The sequence below is a fragment of the Camelus dromedarius genome, chromosome 20, assembly GCF_036321535.1.
Source record: "Camelus dromedarius isolate mCamDro1 chromosome 20, mCamDro1.pat, whole genome shotgun sequence".
Classification (NCBI taxonomy): domain Eukaryota; kingdom Metazoa; phylum Chordata; class Mammalia; order Artiodactyla; family Camelidae; genus Camelus; species Camelus dromedarius.
This window is the reverse complement of record NC_087455.1, coordinates 38,046,925-38,070,374: the sequence shown is the minus strand read 5'-3', so window position 1 is coordinate 38,070,374 and position 23,450 is coordinate 38,046,925. Positions and strand designations below refer to the sequence as shown.

At 37.7% G+C, this 23,450-nt stretch overlaps 1 long non-coding RNA gene and 1 other non-coding gene across 3 annotated transcripts in view; both read right to left on the bottom strand.

Moving 5' to 3' along the window:
• Window positions 1-23,450, bottom strand: part of LOC116147116 (uncharacterized) — a 71,613-nt gene that overhangs the window by 12,177 nt on the left and 35,986 nt on the right. For both annotated transcript variants that reach the window (XR_010377063.1, XR_010377062.1), the window contains exons 2-5: window positions 22,035-22,160; window positions 19,795-19,998; window positions 18,762-19,049; window positions 16,078-16,189 (exon numbers count right to left, since the gene is read on the bottom strand). This is a non-coding gene — a long non-coding RNA (uncharacterized LOC116147116). The remainder of the gene's footprint in view (window positions 1-16,077; window positions 16,190-18,761; window positions 19,050-19,794; window positions 19,999-22,034; window positions 22,161-23,450) is intronic.
• On the bottom strand, window positions 11,238-11,310 carry TRNAF-AAA (transfer RNA phenylalanine (anticodon AAA)). Its single transcript has one exon. It is a non-coding gene; the product is annotated as a tRNA-Phe (tRNA).

Here is a 23,450-nt window from a genome sequence, read left to right as displayed (position 1 = left end):
GAGGTAACTACATGAGTAAAAAAATAAAAGAGTATAAATATAGTACTACATGTAAGTGTTTTCTTCTATTTGATGTAAAAGACAAGTGCATAAAACAATACTTATGAAACTGTGTAGATGGACTTATAAATGCATAAAGCTGTAATTTATATGACAGTAAAAGCACAAGGAGGGGGAGGGAAAAGACTGATACCAAAGCAAAGTTTTTGTTTACTATTTAAATTAAGTTGGCCTTCATGTGATCTATATTGCTTTAAAACAAGATGTTAATTATAATCTCCAGGGCAATGGAGGAGAAGGAGGAGGAAGAAGAAGAGGAGGAGGAGGAGGAGGAGAAGAAAAAGATAAAATAAAGAACAAATTAAAATGGCACATGTGAAAATGCCTACTTTGTACAAAAAGTACAGTAATAGAGGAGTGGGAAACGTAAAAGACATATAGAAAGCAGATAGCAGATGTAACTTCAACCTGATAAAAAATTACATTAATGTAAATGAATTAAATTTTCTAATCAAAATACTAAAGGTAGAAATAAATGTAATAGAGAATAGATGAACAGCAGAGAATAATCAACATAAAGAAAATTTGGTTCTTTGAAAAGATCAACAGAATTGACAAAATTTTACCTAGTACTGAAGAAAAACAGAGAGAAGATTCAAATTACTAAAATGAGAAATGAAAGGAAGGATGTCACTACTGCCCTTACAAAAATAACAAGGAATATAAGGGAATACCATGAATAATTATATAGCCAATAAATGAGATAATCTAGATGAAATGGATAAATTCCTAGAAGGACATAAATGACTGAAGCTAATTCAAGGAGAAATAGAAAACTCAAATAATCCTACAGTAAGTAGTGACTGAAATGGTAATCCAAAACATTCCCACAAGAAAATGCTAGGCCTGTATGGCTTTGCTGGTGAATTCCATCAACTACATAAAGAAAAAACAAAAACAAACAAATAAACAAACAAAAGAAAAACAATGCTTCACAAACTCATCTAAAAATAAAGAGATGGGCACACTTCCCAATTCATTCAATGAGACTAGTATCACACTGATACCAAAACCAGACAAAGGCATCACAAGAAATCTAAAGACTATCTCTTATGAATATAAATGCAAAAATCCTCAACAGAATACAAGCAAATCCAATCCAGTAACATATAAAATAGACCACAATTAAGTGGGATGTATCCAGGTATGCAAAGGCAGTTCAATATACAAAAGTCAATTCATGTAATATGCCATATTAATAGAATAATGGATAAAAACTAGGAATAGAAGAGAACTTCCTCAACTTGACAGACAATATCTATGAAAAACCTGAAGCAAAGATCAAACATAATGGTGAAAGACTGAATTATTTCCTCCCAAAATCAACATTGTACTAGAGGTTCTAGTCAAAGCAACCAGACAAAGAAAATAAAGCCTCTAGATTAGAAAGAAAGAAATAAAACAATTTCAATTCCAGATGACATGAAATTACATATTGAAATCACAAGGAATCCACAAAGAAAAAAGAAGAGAGAAAAGAAAAAAAGAAAAAACCTATTAGAATTCATAAACCAGTCTGACCAAAATTGTAAGACACAAATCAATATATAAAAAAGTAATTATATTTCTATACAACAGTAGTGAATAATCTAAAAATAAAATGAAGGAAACATTTTCATTTACAATAGCATCAAAAAAAATAAAATACTTAGGAATATTAAGAAAAATATGTGGAATACTGAGAAAAATGTCTGAAACTTGTATATTGAAAACTAAAACATTACTGATAGAATTTAAAAATGACCTAAAATAAATGGAAAGCACTTCTGTGTTCATGGATCAGAAGCCTTATTATTGTTAGGATGGCAATTGTCCTCAAAATGACCTATAGATTCAATGCAACTCTGGCTTTTTGGCAGAAATGAACAAGCTGATCCTAAAATTAATATGGAAATGCAAGATACCCAGAATAGTCAAACAGTCTTGAAAAAGAACAAAGTTTTGAAGTTTCCAAATTCAAAACTCACTAACAAAACTGTAATCCATACAGTGTGGTACTTGCATAAAGGACAGGCAAATAGATTGAGAGAAAAGAACTGAGAGTCCATAAACAAACACTTAGCCAGTTAATTTTTGACGAAGGTGCCAAGACAATCCAATGGGGAAAAAACAATCTTTACAAAAATGATGCTGGGACACCTGAACATACACCTGGAAAGAAAGAAAACTGAACTTTTATCTTAACACCATTTATGAAAATTAACTCAAATAAATCACAGACCTGAAACTATAAAACTTTTAGAAAATGAACAATGAGAATATATTCAGGAGTTTGGATTACAAATACTTCTAAGATATGACACCAAAAGTACAAACAACAAAAGAAAAAAAATCAAGTAAACTGGACTTCAGTAAAGTTAAAAACTTCTGTGCTTCAAAGGACTTCATCAAGAACGTAAGAAGACAATCCACAGGATGGGCGAAAATATTTCCAATATTTTCCCTGATAAGGGACTTTTATCCAGAATAGACAAAGAAGACTTAAAACATGACAATACAAAGACAAATACAATTAAAACGGGCAAAGAATTTGAATAGATGTTTCTCCAAAGAAGACATACGAATTGGAAATAAGCATATAGAAAGATGTTCAACATCAGTAGGTATTAGGGAAACAGAAATCAAAAGCACAATGACATGCCACTTCATACCAACTAGGATGACAAATATATATGATATATAAATATGTATCTATAAACCTGGTAATAAAAAGTGTTGATGAGGATGTGGAGAAACTGGACTCCTCATACATTACTACTGGAAATATAAAATGGTGTTGTCACTTTAAAAGCTAATTTAGCAATTCCTCAAAATGTTAAAAGTAGAATACATCACAGCAATTCCATTTTTTAATATATCCTCAAGAGAACTGAAAATATGTGTTCACACAAAAACTTGTCCATGAGAATTTACAGCAGAATTATTCATCATCAACTGATGGATGGATAAGCAATGTGGTGTATTTATAACAATGGCATATTATTTGAACACAAAAAGGAATTTGGGTACTGATATATGCTACACCATGGATGAACCTTGACAACGTCACACTAAATGAAAGACGACAATCAAAAAAGGCAGCATACTGTATGGTTCTATTTATATGAAATGCCCAGAACATGCAAATCCGTAGAGGCAGAAAGTAGAGTGGTGGCTGCTGGGGCTAAGGGAAAGGAAGGTTAGGGAGTGACTTACTAAAGGGTACTGGTTCCTTTTGTGGGTGATGGCTGAACAACCCTGAAATGTACTTAAAACCCTAATGCACACTTTCAAAGCTGCATTTTATGGTATGTGAATTACATCTCCGTAAACCTGTTATTCTTGAAGCCGAGCCCACCTATGGAGCAACTGGAACAGCACTGACTGCAGCATCCAGAGGGGGAGTGACCCACCCGCCCACAGCAAAGAAGAGCAGCTCCTGACCCAGTGTTGGATGGGCGCGATCTTCTTGCCGACAAACACTGTGAGCAGCACAGATGAGGGGGCCAACAGAGCAAGCTGAGTTCGTGAAACAGGGTGAAGACACAAAGACCTCTCAATAAAACCATTAAGAGAACACAGTCTCTAGGAGAACACATCTTTGTTTTCTAAATCTTTTTATATCTGTTTTATTTTCTATTACCTTCTTAATCTTTACTTTTTAAACAGCTCTATATGTTTACAGTTCTCATTTCATTTTTAATTCTCTTGGTTTTGATCTGTTATTGATTATTCATAGGTTTCAAATATTGTTTTCATTTTTTCTTCTTTTTATTAAGGTTTTTAAAACACATCTCAACTCGATTCCTATTCTACTTCAACTTGCTCTTCTCTTATTGATTATACACTGTTTTCAAACCTTCTTTTCCTCCATTCTTTTAAAATTCTCTCTATCTCTCTCGTTTTTAAGTTTTATTACTGTATAGGCTTTAGATAGATAAATAAACTCCTTTAAGGACCACAATAGATAACTGATACTCCTTAAGCCACAGTGCCAGAGAGATACGAGCAGTATGAAGAAGCAGAGGAAGTACTCCCAATTAAAAGAGCAAGAGAAATCCCCTGAAAGAATGATCAATGAAATAGACATTGAAAGCCTACTAGATCAAGATTTCAAAAAAGAAGTGATCAAATTACTGAAGGAACTAAAAGAGATAGGGTTTAGAGACATAAAATATGTCAAAAACAAAATAGAAGCTATAAAGAAGAACCAAGTAGAATTGGTAAATTCATTGGCTGAAATGAGATCTGACCTAAAGGCTGTACAAAGCAGGCTAGATAACGCAGAGAACAAATAAGTGACCTAGAAGACAGGGCAACAGAAATCACCCAATCAGAACAGCTGAGAGAAAAACAAATATAAAACAATGAAAACAATATAAGGAACCTATGGGATAATATAAAGCATGGCAATCTATGCGTAATAGGGTTTCCAGAAGGGGAAGAAAGAACAAAGGGGATGGAAAAGGTATTTAAAGAAATCATGACTGAAAAGTTCCCAAACCTGAAGAAGGAATCAGACACCCAAGTACAGGAGGCTCAGAAGTTCCCAAACAGGAAGAGCCCAAAGATATCCACACCAAGGCATATCATAATCAAGATGGCCAGATTGAAGGATAAAGAAATGATCCTAAAGGCAGCAAGAGAAAAACAAAGAGTGAGTTACAAGAGAAGGCTCTCAGCTGATTTCTCTACAGAAACACTACAGGCCAGAAGGGAGTGGCAAGATATGTTCAAAGTCCTGATTAAAAAAAAAGATGCAGCCTAGGGTACTTTCTCCATCAAGGCTATCCTTTAGAATAGAAGGAGAGATAAAGACTTTCACAGAGAAGCAAAAACTAAAAGACTTTAGCAACACTAAACCCATGCTAAAAGAAATATTGGAAGGTCTACTCTGAATAGAAAAGAAGCAGGATGCTACAGAAATGAGAACTCATAACTGAAAAGGTGTTAACTACCATGAATTACAAATAGAATAAACAAGAAATTGTAAAAGGAGACATCTAAATCATTTAGTGGGAGAGGGAAGCAATAAAATATAGAGAATTTTTTTCTTCTTTTGTTTTTAATTTTTTGTTCTCGGTAGGATGGGTTTGAGATTACATTACTATCTGTTTAGTACACACAGTTACAGTAATTGGTTAACAGACTTACAAAAAAGTGTAACCACAAGCCAAAAACTTACCAATAAGTCACAAAAACTAAATACAATCCAAGATAATACAAAGGAAAATTACCATACCACAAAAGGAAGAAGAAAGGAACAAAGAAGAAATTCCAAATCAACAGCAAAAATAAGTTCAAAATAGCAATAAACACTCATCTATCATTAATTATTGTAAATGTTAATTGACTAAATGCTCCACTCAAAAGACAGAGTGGCAGACTGGATAATAAAGCAAGAACCTTCAATACACTGCATACAAGAGACACACTTTAGGGAGAAGGACATATATAGATTGTGAGTGAATGGACGGAAAAGGATATTCCATGCAAATGGAAACGCCAAAGTAGCAGGTGTAGCAGTATTGATTTCTGACAAAATAGACTTTAAAACAAGGGCCATAAAGAAAGATAAATAAAGACATTTTATAATGATTAAAGGAGTAATACAAGATGAGGATATTACAATCATTAATATGTATGCACGCAACATGAGCACCTAAGTACATAAAACAACTACTAACAGAGATAAAGGGGGAAATTAATGGGAATACAATCATTGTCGGAAATTTTAACACCACATTAACATCACTAGACAGATCTTCCAGACAGAAAATATATAAGGCAACAGAGAAATTAAATGATACAATAGAAAAATTAGATTTAGTGGATATTTTCAGGGCATTACAACCCCCCAAAATAGGATATACATTCTTTTCAAGTGCGCATGGAACATATTCTAGGATTGATCATGTACTTGGTCACAAAAGAAGCCTCAACAATTTTAAGAAGATAGAAACTATCTCAAGCATCCTTACTGACCACAATGCCATTGAAACTAGAAATCAACTACAGAGAAACAAAGGAGAAAAAAAGGAAAGCATAGAGATTAAACAACATGCTATTAAAAACCAATAGGTCAATGATGAAATCAAAGTTGAAATTAAAGAATACCTTGAGACAAATGAAAATGAAAACACAACCACATAAAACTTATGGGACGCAGCAAAAGCAGTGCTAAGAGGAAATTTTAGGGCGATACAGGCCTTCCTCAAAAAAGAAGAACAATCTCAAATAAACAGTCTAACCTACCAGCTAAAAGAACTAGAAACAGAAGAGCAAAAACACCCAAAAGTCAGCAGAAGGAAGGAAATAATAAAGATCAGGGAGGAAATAAATAAAATAGAGATTTAAAAAATAAAGAAAATAATCAATCAAACCAAAAGCTAGTTTTTTGAAAGAGCAAATAAAATCAACAAACCTCTGGCCAATCTCACAAGGAAGAAAAAAGACAGAGCACGAATTTGCAAAATAAGAAAGGAAAATGGAGAAATTACAACAAATAACATAGAAATACAGAATATCATATGAGAATATCATGAAAAACTACATGGAAAATAAATGGATAACCTAGAGGAGATGGACAAGTTTCTGGAAACATACAGTCCACCAATGCTGAATCAAGAAGAAACTGACCACTTGAACAAACCGATCACTTGGAATGAAATTGAATTAACAATAAAAAAAAAAAAAAAACCTCCCTACAAATAAAAGTCTAGGACTGGACAGCTTCACTGGGGAAATCTACCACACATATAAAGAAGAACTCATACCAGTCCTTCTCAAACTCTTCCAGAAGATTGAAAAGAAGGAATATTCCCAAACTCATTCTATGAATCCACCATCACCCTGATACCAAAACCAGGCAAAGACACCACCAAAAAAGAGAATTAAAGACCAATATCACTGATAAACACAGATGCAAAAAGTCCTTACCAAAATACCAGCAAATAGAATCCAACCACACATAAAAAAAATTATACATCATGCTCAAGTGGGGTTTAACTCAGGGGCACAGGGTGGTTCAACATATGCAAATCTATGTAATACATCACATCAACAAGAGAAAGGACAAAAACCACATGATCTTCTCAATAGATGCAGAAAACTTTTGATAAAATTCAACACCCATTTATGATAAAAACTCTCACCAAAGTGGGTATTGAGGGAACATATCTCAACATAATAAAAGCTACTGATGATAAACCTACAGCCAGCATATTACTGAATGGTGAAAAACACAAAAGCTTCTCCCTAAATTCTGGGACAAGACAAGGATGCCCACTATCACCACTCCTATTCAACATAGTCTTGGAAGTCCTGGCCACAGCAATCAGGCAAGTGAGAGAAGTAAAAGGGGTCTAAATTGGAAAAGAAGAGGTAAAAGTGTCACTATATGCAGATGACATGATACTATATATAGAAAACCCTAAAAGGTCCACACAAAAACTACTAGAGCTGATTGAAGAATTTAGCAAGGTAGCAGGTTACAAGATTAATGTTCAAAAATCAGTTGCATTTCTTTACACTAATGATGAATCAACAGAAAAGAAAGTAAAGAAACAATCCCCTTTAAAATAGCACCCAAAGTAATAAAATATCTAGGAATAAATCTAACCACAGAGGTGAGAGAATTATACAGAGAAAACTATAAACCATTCATGAAGGAAATTAAAGAAGACTTTAAAAAATGGAAAGGTATCCCATGCTCTTGGATTGCAAGAATCAATATTGTTAAAATGGTCACACTGCCCAAGGCAATCTACAGATTTAATGCAATCCCTATCAAATTACCCAGGACATATTTCAGAAAACTAGAACAAATCACAATAAAATTTATATGGAACCATCAAAGACATAGAATTGCCAGGGCATTACTGAAGAGAAAGGAAGAGGCTGGAGGAATAACTCTCCCAGACTTCAGACAATACTATAGAGCTACAGTCAGCAAGACAGCATGGTATTGGTACAAAAACAGACATATAGACCAATGGAACAGAATAGAGAGCCAAGAAATGAACCCACAAACTTTTGGTCAACTAATCTTCGACAAAGGAGGCAAGAATATACAATGGAATAAAGACAATCTCTTCAGCAATATAAACGTAAGACAAAATACAATAAACCTCCTAGAAGAAAATACAGGCAAAATATCTGACATACATCTCAAAAATGTTCCCTAGGCAGTCTACCCAAGCAATAGAATTAAAAGCAAGAATTAACTAATGGTACCTAATGAAACTTACAAGCTTCTGCACAGCAAAGGAAACCAGAAGTAAAACAAAAAGACAACCTACGGAATGGGAGAACATTTTTGCAAATGAGACCGACAAAGGCTTGATCAACAGAATATATAAGCAGCTCATACGACTTAATAAGGAAAAAACAAACAACCCAATCCAAACATGGGCAGAACAACTAAATAAGCAATTCTCCAAGGAAGAAATAAATGTGATCAATAGACACATGAAAAAATGCTCAATATCACTAATTATCAGAGAAATGCAAATCAAAACTACAATGAGGTATCACCTCAAACCAGTCAGAATGGCCATCATTCAAAAGGCCACAAATGACAAATGCTGGAGAGGCTGTGGAGAAAAAGGAACACTTCTACACTGCTAGTGGAAATGCAGTTTGGTGCAGCCAGTGTGGAAAACAGTATGGAGATTCCTCAAAAGGTTAGGAATAGATTTAACATATGACCCAGTAATCCTGCTCCTGGGCATATATCCAGAAGGACCCCTTATTAAGGATGACACCTGCACCCCAATGTTCATAGCAGCACTATTTACAATAGCCAAGACATAGAAACAGCCTAAATGTCCATTAACAGATGACTGGATAAAGAAGAATTGGTATATTTATACAATGGAATACTATTCAGCCATAAAAAGCAACAACATAATGCCATTTGCAGTCAACATGGATGCTCCTGGAGAATGTCATTCTATGTGAAGTTATGCCAGAAAGAGAAAGAAAAATACCGTATGAGATCGCTCATATGCAGAATCTAAAAACAAAAACAGAAACAAAAACAAAAACAAAAACAAAACAAACCCATAAATACAAAACAGAAACAGACTCATAGACATAGAATACAAACTTGTGGTTGCCAGGGGGACAGCGGAGGGGAAAGGACAGACTGGGATTTCAAAATGTAGATAAATAGATAAAGAAGATTGTACTGTGTAGCACAGGGAAATATATATAGGATCCTGTGGTGGCTCACAGTGAAAGAGAATGTGACAATGATGTATGTATGTTCAAGTATAACTAAAAAATTGTGCTCTACACTGGAATTTGGCACAACATTGTAAAATGACTATAACTCAATAAAAAAAGTTTAAAAAAAATCAGTATTTAATGTAATTGTTAGTTCCAGAGTGGAAAGTAAGGGGATGAAATTGAACTGAGCACTTCATGGGTAACATTTATGTTCTTTTTCTTAAACTGGGAGGTGGATCATTATTCTTTACAGCTTAAATACATTTCTACTCTTGGGAATCTACTCAGAATGGAATAAAATAAACTAAAAATATTTAGGGGGTAGAGCTCAGCAGTAGAGTGCACGCTTAACATGCACAAGGTCCTGGGTTCAATCCCCAGTACTTTTATAAAAAAAAATTTAAAAAGTATTTAAAATTCATATATTTTAAATAATAAATATTATTTAAAAATTAAATAAACAGAGCCCACATAGTTTTGAGCACAGAGAGATTATCCCCAAGACATCCCCTACCACTGCCCCCTACATTTTGTGCAAATTAATCTGTGTCAAAGAGTAGGACATTTGTGGTGTGACTGCCATTTCCTAAAATGAACTATAATGAGAACAACTACCATGCAAGAACCTTATAAAAATACCACCTTTTCATTTTGCCGCTGTATTTCTGAGATGACTTTTCCTGGTTGTAACAATATACAAAACAATGGAGAAGCCAAAGACAAATTTAGGCAAAAGACATCAACATTCAGCCTTTGGCCCCAAACTATTTTTTCGATGAAGAGAGAAGAGTACTTCAGAGACCATCTGCAGCTTTCTAGCTAAGAAGCCAAGTGGGGCACACACTCTCAGAATCCTATTAAACAGAACGGATAATTATGCCTATACATCAGAGCTGCCGTGTAAGCTTCTGACTGCGGAGCCAGGCATATAGGCTCAGGGCTAGAGAAATCTGCTCAGCAGCTGATCGCTGGTGCCCAGAAATATGGATCCGGCCATCACAGCTGGACAGAGGCCAAATGAACAAGAGAAAATGCCTGGATCAGTGCTACACTCCCTTGAAGGTTGAGACCAGCAAAAGCAAAGGACTAATCACACAATTCAGAGCAGTGGTGGTGAAATTCAGGGTTCTGGCACCCACGTATTTCCCTTCAGACAGTGCAACTGGTGTTTTAATTTTGACATCAAGCACAAAATAATTCTTTATCACTTTTTTGCCTCCCTAACACTGTAAGGGCTTTTTTTTTTTTTAAGTAAAACAATAATAAAATATTGCTCATATGAGTTTTTGAACATGCATATTTCCGTATATATTAACAACTCATTTCTAAACACAAAAAAAGCACCAGTTTTTACCAGTTTTGCCATTGAAACCCTGAAGAAATCAGGGCTGCTCTTGGCCCACATCTGTAGGGCTGAGTGAAGCATTCCTCTACAAGCCAGAAGTTCAAGGATGAGCCTCCCATGAGACCTCCTTTCTTTTTCAAACAAAGCCTTGTCTTAAGACATTGGAGTGTTTCCTAAGGGTAATATTAATGTCAGAGGCTGGGCTGCATTATCTAAGAAAATTTTTTTCCATTTCACTGAGTTATTATCCTCAGGACAAAAGAGGTGTATCACCCAAAGCAGAAAGTGCTCTGCAATGAGTCTTCTTTTACTAAACCAGTTGGAGACCCTGAAAACAATTTTATGTCTAGTCAACTTTTCAGCATGGTAACAAGGAATAAAGAGAAGTTCCATACAGAAAGAAAGCCACCCCCACCACTGCTGCCGGGAGGAGCATCTGAGTGTAATAGCCCAGCCAAGCAAAGTAGATTCCGAATTTCTCTCCATAGAATTTCCTGCAGAAAGACAGAAGGTAGTTTCAGAAGACACACATAATCACTCTGTAGCTTCATCCTTATATTAATTTTTTTCCTTTGGTTTTTTTTGGGGGGGCATAATTAGGTTTATATAATTGTTTTTTAAATGGAGGCATTGGGGATTGAACCCAGGACCTCATGCATTTTAGGCATGCACTCTACCACTGGGCTATACCCTCCCTCCATCATATTAATTTCTGATTCTAAATCAAGGGGGCTTTAAGTTTAAACCTCTGACTCAATTCACACTTAAAGCATATGCGTTTTCATAGCAGCCCCCAAATTCTACCGTGAAATAAGAAGTATTTTACGCATCATAGAAGTACTGATCACTGGTTCACCTGCTGAAGAGAGATAAATGAGAACAGAGCAAAGGAGGGGATGAGGCCGACTCCGGAGCAGATGCAGGGGATCATCACCACTCACTGGACAGTCTGGCACATTCAACAAATGCCCCCAAAGATCATTCTTAACAGGCTTGACACAAGTGGACATCAACAACTGGCTCAGTCATCTGCTCCTGCCTTATCTCGGGAACTTCCCTGGAGCAAATGCATCATAAACCACAGATAATAAGGAAATGGCTGATAATGATAACAACTGGGAGTGCAATGTCTCTCTGACAAAATACTTATAAAACTCATTGTGGGAATGGGAGAGGGCAGGAGGGATGTGACTGAGGAAGGTACTGCCCTTTATTCTTTGTATCTAGCACGTCTGTTGTTCTTAGGTTTTAAAAACTCTTCAATGTTTCTCAGTTAATCTGGAGTAGATGGAACAGGCCAGGGAGACAAGATTAGAAGAAAGGAGGCAGGGCACGAAGCGGTGCCAGGCTGGTCCTGAAAGGGAGACAGACACAGACAGGCAGCACAGAGGGCTTAGGGACGAGGGGAAAAAATGTGACGGCTGATCAGGTGTGTCTTGCCGTTGCTGATACTTCCCTCAACTGGCTCACTGCTGACCCGGCAGTGCTGGTTAAAACCTGAGGATTTCCTCAGCTCTGAGTTCTCTCTGAGGCTTCCGACTCAGTCTGGAGCTGGGCTGAGCTCCGTGGGCTTAGCCTTGGGCGGACTCAGCTCTGAGAACAGCCTGGAGTCCTGGGAAACTTCACACAGGAACCCCCTTGGGCTGGACCAGCGCTCACAGGGCAGCTGTGAGACCAGCTCCATCGTCAGAGACCTGGGTGTGGACCATTCCATGGGGAAAAGGGCTGAGCCTGATGCCGAATCAGGAGATAGGAAGGACAAAGTGTGTTCATTCTCATGTGACTGGGCTTTGTGGCCTGGCTCAAGGTTGGCAGGCTCAGGATGGTGTCTGGCAGAGAAAACCCTGGCAATGGGTTTGAGATGTCTTGGACACTTTCTTGTTAAGCTTTTTGTAATACATTCTTATCAACTATCTGACCTGGAAATGCCACATTCAAAACTGAAAGAATGTTAGAAGTTGCCTGCTCCAACTGCCCGATGGTAAACACACCCTGCTACACTTAGAGAGCTGGGCAGGCAGCCTCTGCCTGGATATTTACAGTGGCGGAGTGTTCATTACTTCTGAAGGTTACATGTCGGCAAGAAGGTCAGAAAGAATTTTTGAACCTTAAACAGATGTCTGCCTCCTAGTCCTTGCTGAAAGGCTAGGAATAATGAGGATCCCTTCAAATGTAGTTTTGTCTCATTGTTATCTCTGTCAAAAACACCCCAATTCTTAACATCAATTTTTCAATCTTCTGTTTGATTTCTTTTTATCAAAGTTATACCATACATTCATTAAAGAGTCAAACAGTTCTCGAACACCGATTGGAAAAAGGAGCAGTTCCCAACAACCGCCCCATTTCCTGGCCAGAAGCAACCACGTTCAGCTCCTACTGCTGACTCTTGGAATAATTACCCCCTATCTCTGACTAATATCCTTGTAACACAGCCTAATGACTTTTTCAGGTTTATGTATCACCTATTTAACTTTCTATTTTGGAAAATGAGGATTAAGCTCTCTTTCAGACCCCATCTCATCTACACATCCAAACCTTCATTCTTCCAACCTTTTGACACGATTGTGTTATAATTTTGATCAGCTCAGTATCCTTGCTTTACATTATTAGGACTCTGTACAGATTGTTCACAGGTGTAGCAAGTTGTCTGCTAGGCTTACTTTTTTCTTCCCTACTTTGTTTTTCCTGGAGTTAATAATTGTCTTGGTGGTTCATAGCTTAGATTTGTGTGCACTTAACAATTCAACCCCAGACCTTCTCCTAATGAATACCTTTCTCAATACTTTCTAATACATTGTCTACAAATTTCATCTCCTTGAATAAACCTCTTCAGATCTCCTTCAACCTGGATTAAAGACATACTAGTCTTGGCACAGAGCTGAAGGGGCCACTAGTGGGAAGCAACAAAGGGAACATGTGGACCAGGAGGAGGGAACAGATCAACGCATTTTCCTTAGCAAAATATACTTATAATAGGGGGGAAATTGATTTCTTTACAAACACAAATACACACACAAACCCCAAAAGCCCATAAAGAATGATTAAGGAGCCATCAAACCCATCACCCTGCCATCAAATACTGTATAACATAAAACAAAAATAGAAGAAGGAAAACATCATATAAATATGAATCTCAAGGGGGATGGGGTACACTCCGTGGCAGAGTGTGTGCTTAGAATTCATGAGGTCCTGGGTTCAGTCTCCAGTAACTCCATTAGAAAAAAAAATTTAAAAAGAAAAGAAAAAAGTATCAACTTTAAATATTTACATATATACAAACATCCTCTTTTAAAACTGTGTTCTACAGGATAACCCGGGTTAATGACAAAGTGCCTCTTCATGACTAATCCTGTTGATAAATGAGGGAGGAAATTAGAATATGATGACATGAAATAAAATCCCTTATGAAATAATGATCCCGGGTGGCAATCATTATTGGCTACTGTCATCACAAAAAGAAAGACAACTGGACATTATGTACCTTGTGACGGGAGAACAAAACTCCACCAAACGAGTATTATTGCACAAAGTTGAACCTCAATCAGATCAAGATTTTAGGGGGGGATCAAATCACTTAGCTAATCACTCCACATAGGGTGGAGAAACAAGTCTACCACCACAAGGGTGAAAGAAATCAGCCAAATAGAAAAGAGAGAAACTCCTCAGCAATTTCAAGGAAAACAAGAAACGAGAAAATTATAGATCAGAACCCACTTGAAAGATATGTTAGCTGCAATGTCTGAATCAAGTCTGGATTCTGATTGCAATCCAAAAACTGCTTAAACATGTATTTTTGTGACAATCAGGGAATTATTTTGTTACCCTAAAAAAAAGGAATATTCCAATTGTATTTAAAAGAGACCTTGTCATTTCACTAATGAAAGGTTAAGCTATGTAGGATTGCCTTCAAAATGATCCCGTAGTGGGGGAGGGGAGGAGGTGGAGATGAAAGATGCAACAACAGTGACTCTGAGTTTATAATTCTGGAGCTGGGTGACTGATACAGGCAGCCTGGCTGTGCTGTTCTCTCTACTTCTGTACATGTTTGAAATTTTCCATAAAATGTGAAACAAACAAAAACACTTCACAGTGTTTTAAAACCCTCACTTTGAAGGTTAAGAGGTTTGCCCAAGTAGGTGGGCACCTGCATGGGGCACTGAGATTAGAAAGAACAGGCACCTGGCTCCAGGCAGACCTGGGGCTACCTTGACCCTCCTCTTCTCCTCACCATCCACAGCCAGCCCATAACTGCATCCTGTCAACCCCACTCCCCAAACGCATTCTCCCTGGCTCCCACCATCTCTCATCTGGCCCAATCCAAGAGCCTCCTACACGGCCTCCCTGCTTCCTGGGTCCCTGCCATTCATTCTCCACATTATCTTTGCAAAATGTGAGTGAGAGAAAATTACTTTAGTGCTTAAACTCTCATGACTTCTTCTCACTGCACTTACAGCCTACACTCCTTTCAGTGCTTCTGATGCCCTTCTAAACCTCGCGTCTCATCACTCTCACCAGCGCTGGCTCCAGTATCTCCTCAAACCTGCTGAGCACATTTGTGCCTCTGGGCCAATGGACAAGCTGCCTCTATTCCTGGGGTGACTTTTCCCATATCCTCAGAATCCAGCCTCCTTATCACCATCTCAGCTCACATGTAACCTACTCAAAGATAGCTTTCTTGACTTACTTCCCCCCAAGTCTCCCCATCTCAACACTCTGTTATTTCCTTCATTTCAATCAGACGTTTTGTTTCCTTATTTGCCCATTATGTTTGTTTGCTCAGTTGTTCTTCGTCTCCCTCTCCCCAGTTGCCTTGCCCAAACAACATAAGCTCCCGGAGAGCAGCCGACGTTGGTGCTCCGAGAAGAGCCACGCTGAGCGAGACATTACAGTCACGTGGTGTAGCCGGACGGTGTCAGACAGCAGATACAGCAAAGCAGTGAGAATTTCTCCCTTATTTTATAATTTAAGTGAAATCTAACATTTACTCCTGTTTAATGAAGAATTTGGGAGGTCTTTGGTCCCAGTTCCTGGAAGGCAACCCCTAAAGCCTTGAAATTTCCCAAGATAGGAGTGTTTTTGTTATTCATGGTGGACCATTGGATGGCTTGTGCTAATGAGATGACTCAGGATGGGGACTGGCCAGCCAGAGACACCAACCATGTGATTAGAGGGTTGGGGCTTTGAGCTTTGTGACAGGTGAGTGACCACCGGGAGAGGAAGGGGCTCAGGGGTTAGGGCTAAGGAAAAGTTTGAGTTACGGTTAGGGTTTGGGTTAGCCATGTCGGTAGTGACTCAATCAATCAAGCCTTTGTAATAAAGCCTCCAGTAAAAACTTGGGACAAAGAAGCTCAGAGGGCCTGTGAGTTTCCTGGTTGGTAACACTCTTGGAGGACTGTCACACTCAGATGTCATGAGGGCAACCCTGAGCCCTTCCCACTGGAGTGCTGTCCCCAACAGCTCACCTGATGAGATCTAAGGGCTGCTTCTTGTCTATGCTTCGAGGAGCCCGTTCCCTGTGCAGAAGGCCGTGTTCGCTGGGGCGGCTGAGGTCCTCTGACGGAGGCTGAAGTTGCACTGGGAAGCAGAAGCAAACAGGTGGCCGTCACTTTCACCACGTGTTCACATGTTCTGTTGATAAAATGTGGTGCTAACACTTCGTGGTCATTTGTAAATAAGGTCATTTATGTGGTACTTCCATCCCTCACTTGCCAGAAGGGATGGAAGTACCACATAATTTTTCATAATTCGCACCCGGGGCTAATACTAACCCCTTAAGGGTCATTTGCAAACGTGGGTGGGAAGGAACCCTTGGATGTTACAGTTCTGGGACCACGTGGGTACCTGGTGAGAGCCTTGCAGATGCTTAATGTCCTACAAGCGGGCCAGTCTTACACAGCAAAAAAAAAAAAATACTAGGCCACCCAAGTGCCCAAACTGCCACAGTGGAGGGACACCTGATGGTCCAGCCCCCTCTTTGGACACCCAGAGGACTCTGGCTGGTTAGGGGCAGGGTCAATTCTAAAACCCAGGTTTTCTGTCCCCACAATTCAGTAGTTATTCTGTGACAGCACATGGAATATAAACAACAAAGAAACTTGACATGATGTTATATATTTAGCTTACTCAAGAAACAAAGTTTAAATCCAGTCGTTCTCCTTCCCACCTGACCTACTTTCCTTCCTCCTGTACTAGAACCAGATTATCGCCCATTCAGCCTTAACATGGGTCCTGACTCCACTTACCTCCCTCCCAGACACCACATGAGATGATTCCTCAGCCTGGATGTGGGACCAGCAATTACAAGAGGCTTTAGTGGAAAAGAACTGGTTGTGCACAGATGCCAACTAAACACTGTAGAATCATAGTGTCCCACATGACAGCTGTTTGCAAGTGTCCCCAAAGTTCATTTCAGACTCTGTTAATTTTGCTGGAGCATAAATATAAAACATGTGGACAGCTGGGCTGGACTGCTATGCTGGGTCTCTGACCCAGGAAGCTCAGTGTCTGCTCCCTGCACCTAGCTCCGTGTTCTGTTCATGCATGTGCATCAAGCAGCTGTTTAGTGTCCATTTTAATATCTTAAACAGTGCAATTCAGTATTGTCTTCATCCACAAATACGTGTACCACACAGTAGTAATGATCAGTCTCAGTCTTTGCTTTCTTTGGTCTTAGAGAGTCAGATAAATGGATATCAAAGATAACAAAGTCATAGAGTGCTATAATATAGTATTTCCTTTATTTCAATGACAGCATTTATTTAAAGAGCTTAGATATAACATCCTTGTATTTATGGTATCATTAAGCATCTGAAGCAGTCACATTTTAAAAATTTCATTTCATGAGAGATGTTATCAGTTAGAGAAGTGCTCCTCAATTTGAGGGGTTGCTGTCATCTCAGACGGAGTCCCTAAAAATTGTCAACACTCTGCAGTATTGTCATCATGACAAGAACCCAGACAGATGAAATTTGGAAAGCCCTGTGGCTTCCTAGTGCACAGACAGAAAATGGTATTTCAGAGGGAAAAGCCTGAATTACAGAAAATGATAAATGAAAAGGTCTAACATGTATTTCTCTTACAAAGAACAAATACTTCTTTGGTTGATAACAGCATCTGTCAGTAATTATGAAAAGAGCTGACAGATGCATAGTACTCACTATAAGCCAGGGCTGTTCTAACATTGACACAGATTCATTAATCCCCATAGCAACTCTACGAGGTGGTTTTTATTATTATCCTCATTTTATTGATGAGGAACTTGATAAACACAGAGGCTAAATGACTTTTACAAGGTCAACAGCGAGAAACCAGCACCAGTGTTCCAGCCTGAGTGTACGTTCTTGGCCACTATTCTTTTTTTTGTTTGTTTGTTTTTACTGGTGGGGAGATAATAATGTAATTCTGGTTGGGGAGTGGGGAGGTAATTAGGGTTATTTGTCTATTTTAGAGGAGGTGTTGGGGGCTGAACCCAGGACCTTTTGTGTGCTAAGCATGCGCTCCATCACTTGAGCTGTACCCTCCCCTCTGGAGCCATGCACTTAGCTGCTAATTTGCACTGCCCCACACAGTAACTCTGGGGAAACTACAGTTCATTCATTAACTCACTCATCTAAACTTGGCCTTCCCAGTGCCTGGGATTCAGCAGTGAACAAGACAACATGGTTCCTGCCCTAAATGAACTTGTACCCTCCTGACATATTATCTTCATTTTACCCAGGAAGAAACAAGGTCAAGAAGATTAGCCCTTTCCTGTTAACACCGGAGGAGACATGAGGTGCTTTATTTCATCTTTGCCATTTGACTTACACCATGGGGAGGGAAAGCTGCCTTGCAGATCCCGGGGCTCACAAGCCTGTTAATCCTGAATTTTTTTAACGTTGTCCCTTACTTGATACTTGATCTGAGAAAGGATGAAGTAAACCTAAAAATATTCTAAAAGAGAGTGTGTGGTTTATAAAGGGTAACTAACCAGCCACTGTTTACTATCCTAACAGGAATCTGTAGGCATATTTCTTTTCTTTCTCTTTTTTCCCTTTTATGGGCAGCTTTTAAAATCAAACCAAAGCAACCAAACCAAATCACTGATAATTCAACAGCAGGTTCTAAATCACTCCCAAGACAGCAGCTAAACTCAGTTTAGACTTACAATGCAGCTTCCGATGGCTGGATTGAAGAACGTATCTCTATCCTGAATATAAAAGTCATTCACGCAGCTCTTCTCAAATAGGGCAATGAAAAACTCTTGCTCTGGCTTGATGATACTTTCATCCACTTGGAGGACTTCCATGTAACAGCCAAAATTATCGAAGGCTGAGAGCCAGGTTTCCAGATCACTGGGCTTCAGAGGTAATTTTATGTGCAGTATCTCAGCGTATGTACACAGCACCTCCCACAGGGTGTGTACTTTTGCAAATACAAGCTTGTCATCCAAAACCTATATTGGGAGAATGAAAACACAAACCAGGAAACTAACTATTTTCACATTTTTAGTACACAGATTTTTCTTACGTTGCTGGTAGTTAAAGCACGTGTGCAAACACACACACATATGACACTGGTAAAAGTGAAGATATATTAAATATAGTTATGCAAACCATCATACATTTTTGCCTTAAAGATAATTTCTTTGTTGAAATTACTGAAGTTATTTAAAATCCTTACAGTTCATTCATAAAATTACCAATGTTTTAGATGAAGAAATGCAAACTTGTTAATTTTTAGTCCAAATTAGTAACTTAAAATAAAAACACTAAAATATTCTTTGCAGTGGTATTGTAATGACAATTTTTTAAATTTCTCAAACCTAGGACTATTTACATATCTGTTCAATATAGTGTTAAACAGTCATTAAAAAGGATTTAAAAGAATTATATTTATTGATATGGAATATATAATGAAAGGAAAAAGCAAAAAAAATGTGAAATAATAATTTTCCTTTTTGGAAGGGAAAATATACATTTGAGAAAGAAATGTTTAGAAAGATTTTAAGATTCTTTATGGATAATTAAGGTATAGATGATTTTTAATTCCACTATTCTTACATTTTAAACTTTGGGGGGTAAATTTTTATAATAAAAAATCTTTAAAAAGTTTCTTGCATAAATACATTAATAGATATATTTATGACTACATTCTCTGGCTATTAAATAAGATCTCCTAGCTTTGAATCTGAAACATACATTCCACAATGCAGATTCTGACTGACTCCCCTCCCAGCCCACAGTGAAGGCGTGGCTGGGGTGACATATTTCAGATGCGATTCCAGCATTTTGGGTAACATGCAGGCTCCCAGCCATTGGCTGCAAAGGGACTGACACTGATCTGGTTGCTCCCAGCTGCAGACCATCACAGATGAGGTTAGATTCATAGGCTTATGTTTTTCTCTGTCAAAAGAAATCAGAAAATGTTAGGCTTTTATTTTCACCAAGGGAACAAGAAGTTGTTTGATTTTTTTATGCAAAATAATAACAAACCAATTTGAACCTGATGAAAAGACATTTGCTTAAAACAGCACAGTAGCAATGAAGGTGCTCTGGCTGGCAGGGACTTGTTGGATTCCTGTGGGTGCTGGACTCCACACATGGAATTCCCTTGGCACTCCAGAAGGCCTGTAGTTGTCCCCATGGGTTTGTGGCCATTTGTAGTGCACAAAATTCTCTGGCTTTGCCATAATTTCAAAGCCTTTTTGGCTTATGAAAGGTTTTGCACTCAAATGGAGTTTTCTTGAGTCCCATTCACTGATGTCATTTACCAGAGTTATAGTCCAGATCTGACATTTTAGACATTTAAAATCTTGCAGACATTCAAATGGTTCAGGTTTGGATGTGTATTCACCTCTGCAGTCCTGGACCAAATTAGATAAAGCCACCCAGACAAGTTCAGCAAAATGCAAAGAAATTTTTCTCTCTGCAAGGCTGAAATGTCTGTGAAGCTATAAAAACTTCTACATATACAAAAATAGGGATCCAACTCATCAATAACTTACCTATACATATTGCATGGCCATTTAAAAAAATACTGTATTTACTGCTATTAAATCCTATCTGGCTTTTGCCAAGTTGTGTCCTAAACTGTAAGGAAAGTATATGAAGGTAGAGACTTTTTGACCTTTTCAGAGAAAAAGGAGCCCTCCTACACGGTTGGTGGGAATATAAATTGATGCAGCCACTATGGAGGACAGTATAGAGGTTCCTTAAAAAACTAAAATTAGACTTCCGTGTGATCCAGCAATCCCATTCATGGGTATATATCTGAAGAAAAATATAATTCAAAAAGATACATGCACCCCAATGTTCACAGCAGCACTATTTACAATAGCCAAGATATAGAAACAACCCAAATGTTCACTGACAGATGACTGGATAAAGAAGGTGTGGTATATTATTTATACACACACACACACACACACACACACACACATATATACACACACACATATATACACATGCATACACATAGAAAGGAATACTGCTCAGCCATAAAAAATAAAATAATGCCATTTGCAATAACATGGATGGACCTACGGGTTATTATACTAAGTGAAGTAAGTCAGAGAAAGAAACACAAATATTCTATGTATTAACATATGTATATCTAAAAAATAAAACAAATTAATGACTATAACAAAGTGGAAATATACTCACAGGTACACAGAACAGACTGGTGGTTACCAATGGGGAGAAGGAGGAGAGGGGAGGCAGGATGGGGGTAGGGGATTGAGAGGTACAAAGCACTACGTATAAAATGGATAGGTTACAGGGCTGTATCATACAGCACAGGGAAATATAGTCATCATTTTATGGTGACTTTAAATGGAATATAATCTATAAAAATGTTGGGCCTCTGTGTTGTACACCTGAAACTAATATGATGTGAATCAACTACTCGATTACAAAATTTTTAATCAAAGTTTTCTTTTCATATAGTTTGCAATAAGTTAGAAGCCATCACTGTCCAACAGAAACATAATGAAAGTCACAATTTTCCAGTAATCCCATTTAGAAAATAAAAAGGAACAAGTGAAATTAATTCCAGTAATAATTATATTTATCCCAAAATATCCAATATACTATCATTTCAAAAATGTGATTAACATTTTTAAAATTTATTAATAAATATTTTACATTATTTTTGTTGTACTAAGTCTTGAAAATCTATTATGTATTTTCCACTGATAGAACATCTCAACTCTCAATGGCCACATGTGGCTGGTGGCTACCATACTAGACAAAGCAGATCACACCATTCACACTTCTGATACATTACCTTCCCTCTTACTTATTTAAAAAACCTGCAGAGAAGGCTTTAGATATTCCCTATATTAAACAAAGCAACCTTGACGGGTGGGGAGTATCTTCATTATAAAGTGAAAAATAAAGGTAACAGAGCCATGGTTACATGTATGTTAATGTAACAATACCTTCTTAATTCATTCAGGACTTTACAAATTTTCTTCATATGCCAAGGATTCACTGTCACTGTGCAATATTTTTCACTATTATCATCTTTGGAATTGAGAGGCTTCTGATGACCCTGCTTTGTACATCTGTACATAAAAGAAAATAACAAAACAGAGAAAAAAATCCTATTAAAGATAATTTAGGGGGGCAGGTATAGTTCAAGTGAAAGATCATATTCTTAGCATGCACAAGGGCCTGGGTTCAATCCCCAGTACTTCTTCTAAAAATAAAATAAATAAATAAAAACCTAATTACCACCCCCCTGCAAAAAATTAATTAATTACTTTAATTAAAAGTTAAAAAAAGATAATTTAGTGCAGGCTTATCAGGCTACAAGAGCTACAATGAATGACCCTCCCGCCCATTCATTTAGAAGAAGTCTCACAGTATTTCCCAACATAAAGGCTAAAATATAACTCAACACTTTCTGATGGTCAGCATGATTTTAACAAAAATGTAGATAATTACCTCCCTGGTGTCAAAGCTCTGTCAGAGATGGGCACAGAAAATTTAGTAAAAATGGTTTTGCAACTGCCTTCAAACGAAATGCTGAGAAATGACCTCTGTTGGAAATTAGCCTGCTTTTACACTCTGCAGTAGGCATACATGTTTACAAGCCAGGCAGGAACTGGATCATATTTTACACATACTTTAGAAGCTCAGAAACTGATTTGAATTTTGCTCTCTACCTGCAAGGCTATTTTTCAGGTAATAACATAAGCTGGCCACGATACTAAATTTTGTTTCCCTGTTTGCTTAATCTTCACAACAACTCTGTAAGCTGCTATTATTACCCCCATATAGCAGATAAAGTGGTTGAGGCAGAAAATACTTTGGGTAACTTGGTAAATGGTGGAGCTGGGTAAGACTGCAACCAGTCTGACACTCAAGTCCATTCTTCTCACCAATGTCTGATACTGCTACCTACATTCAGCAATGACCACTGATTTCATATTTAAGTGTGTCATTTCTAAAAGTGCAAAGCTATATTAGTACTGCTGTGTAAATTATTCTTTTGAGATGTGGTTGCCAAAAAAACCCAAAAACAAATAAAATCAGGGTGCCACCGGGGGGAGGGCTAATTTCATATGGACAGACACAAGGGGACTTTTTGATGACACAGTTGCACAACTCTAGAAATAGCAAAAATGACTGACTTGTACAATTACAATGTGTGAATTTTATGGTCTGTAAATTATTCCTTATACAGCTATTAAATTCAGAAACTGGGATACCAAATTAAGCCTAAAAATATATATATATATATCTCACACAAAGAACAACAGGCAAATATCATTATTTACTGTACCATTTTCCTTCATGCAGCTTCCTTTCCTCACCCATCCCTGAAAGAATCATTCATTTTTAAAATAGTC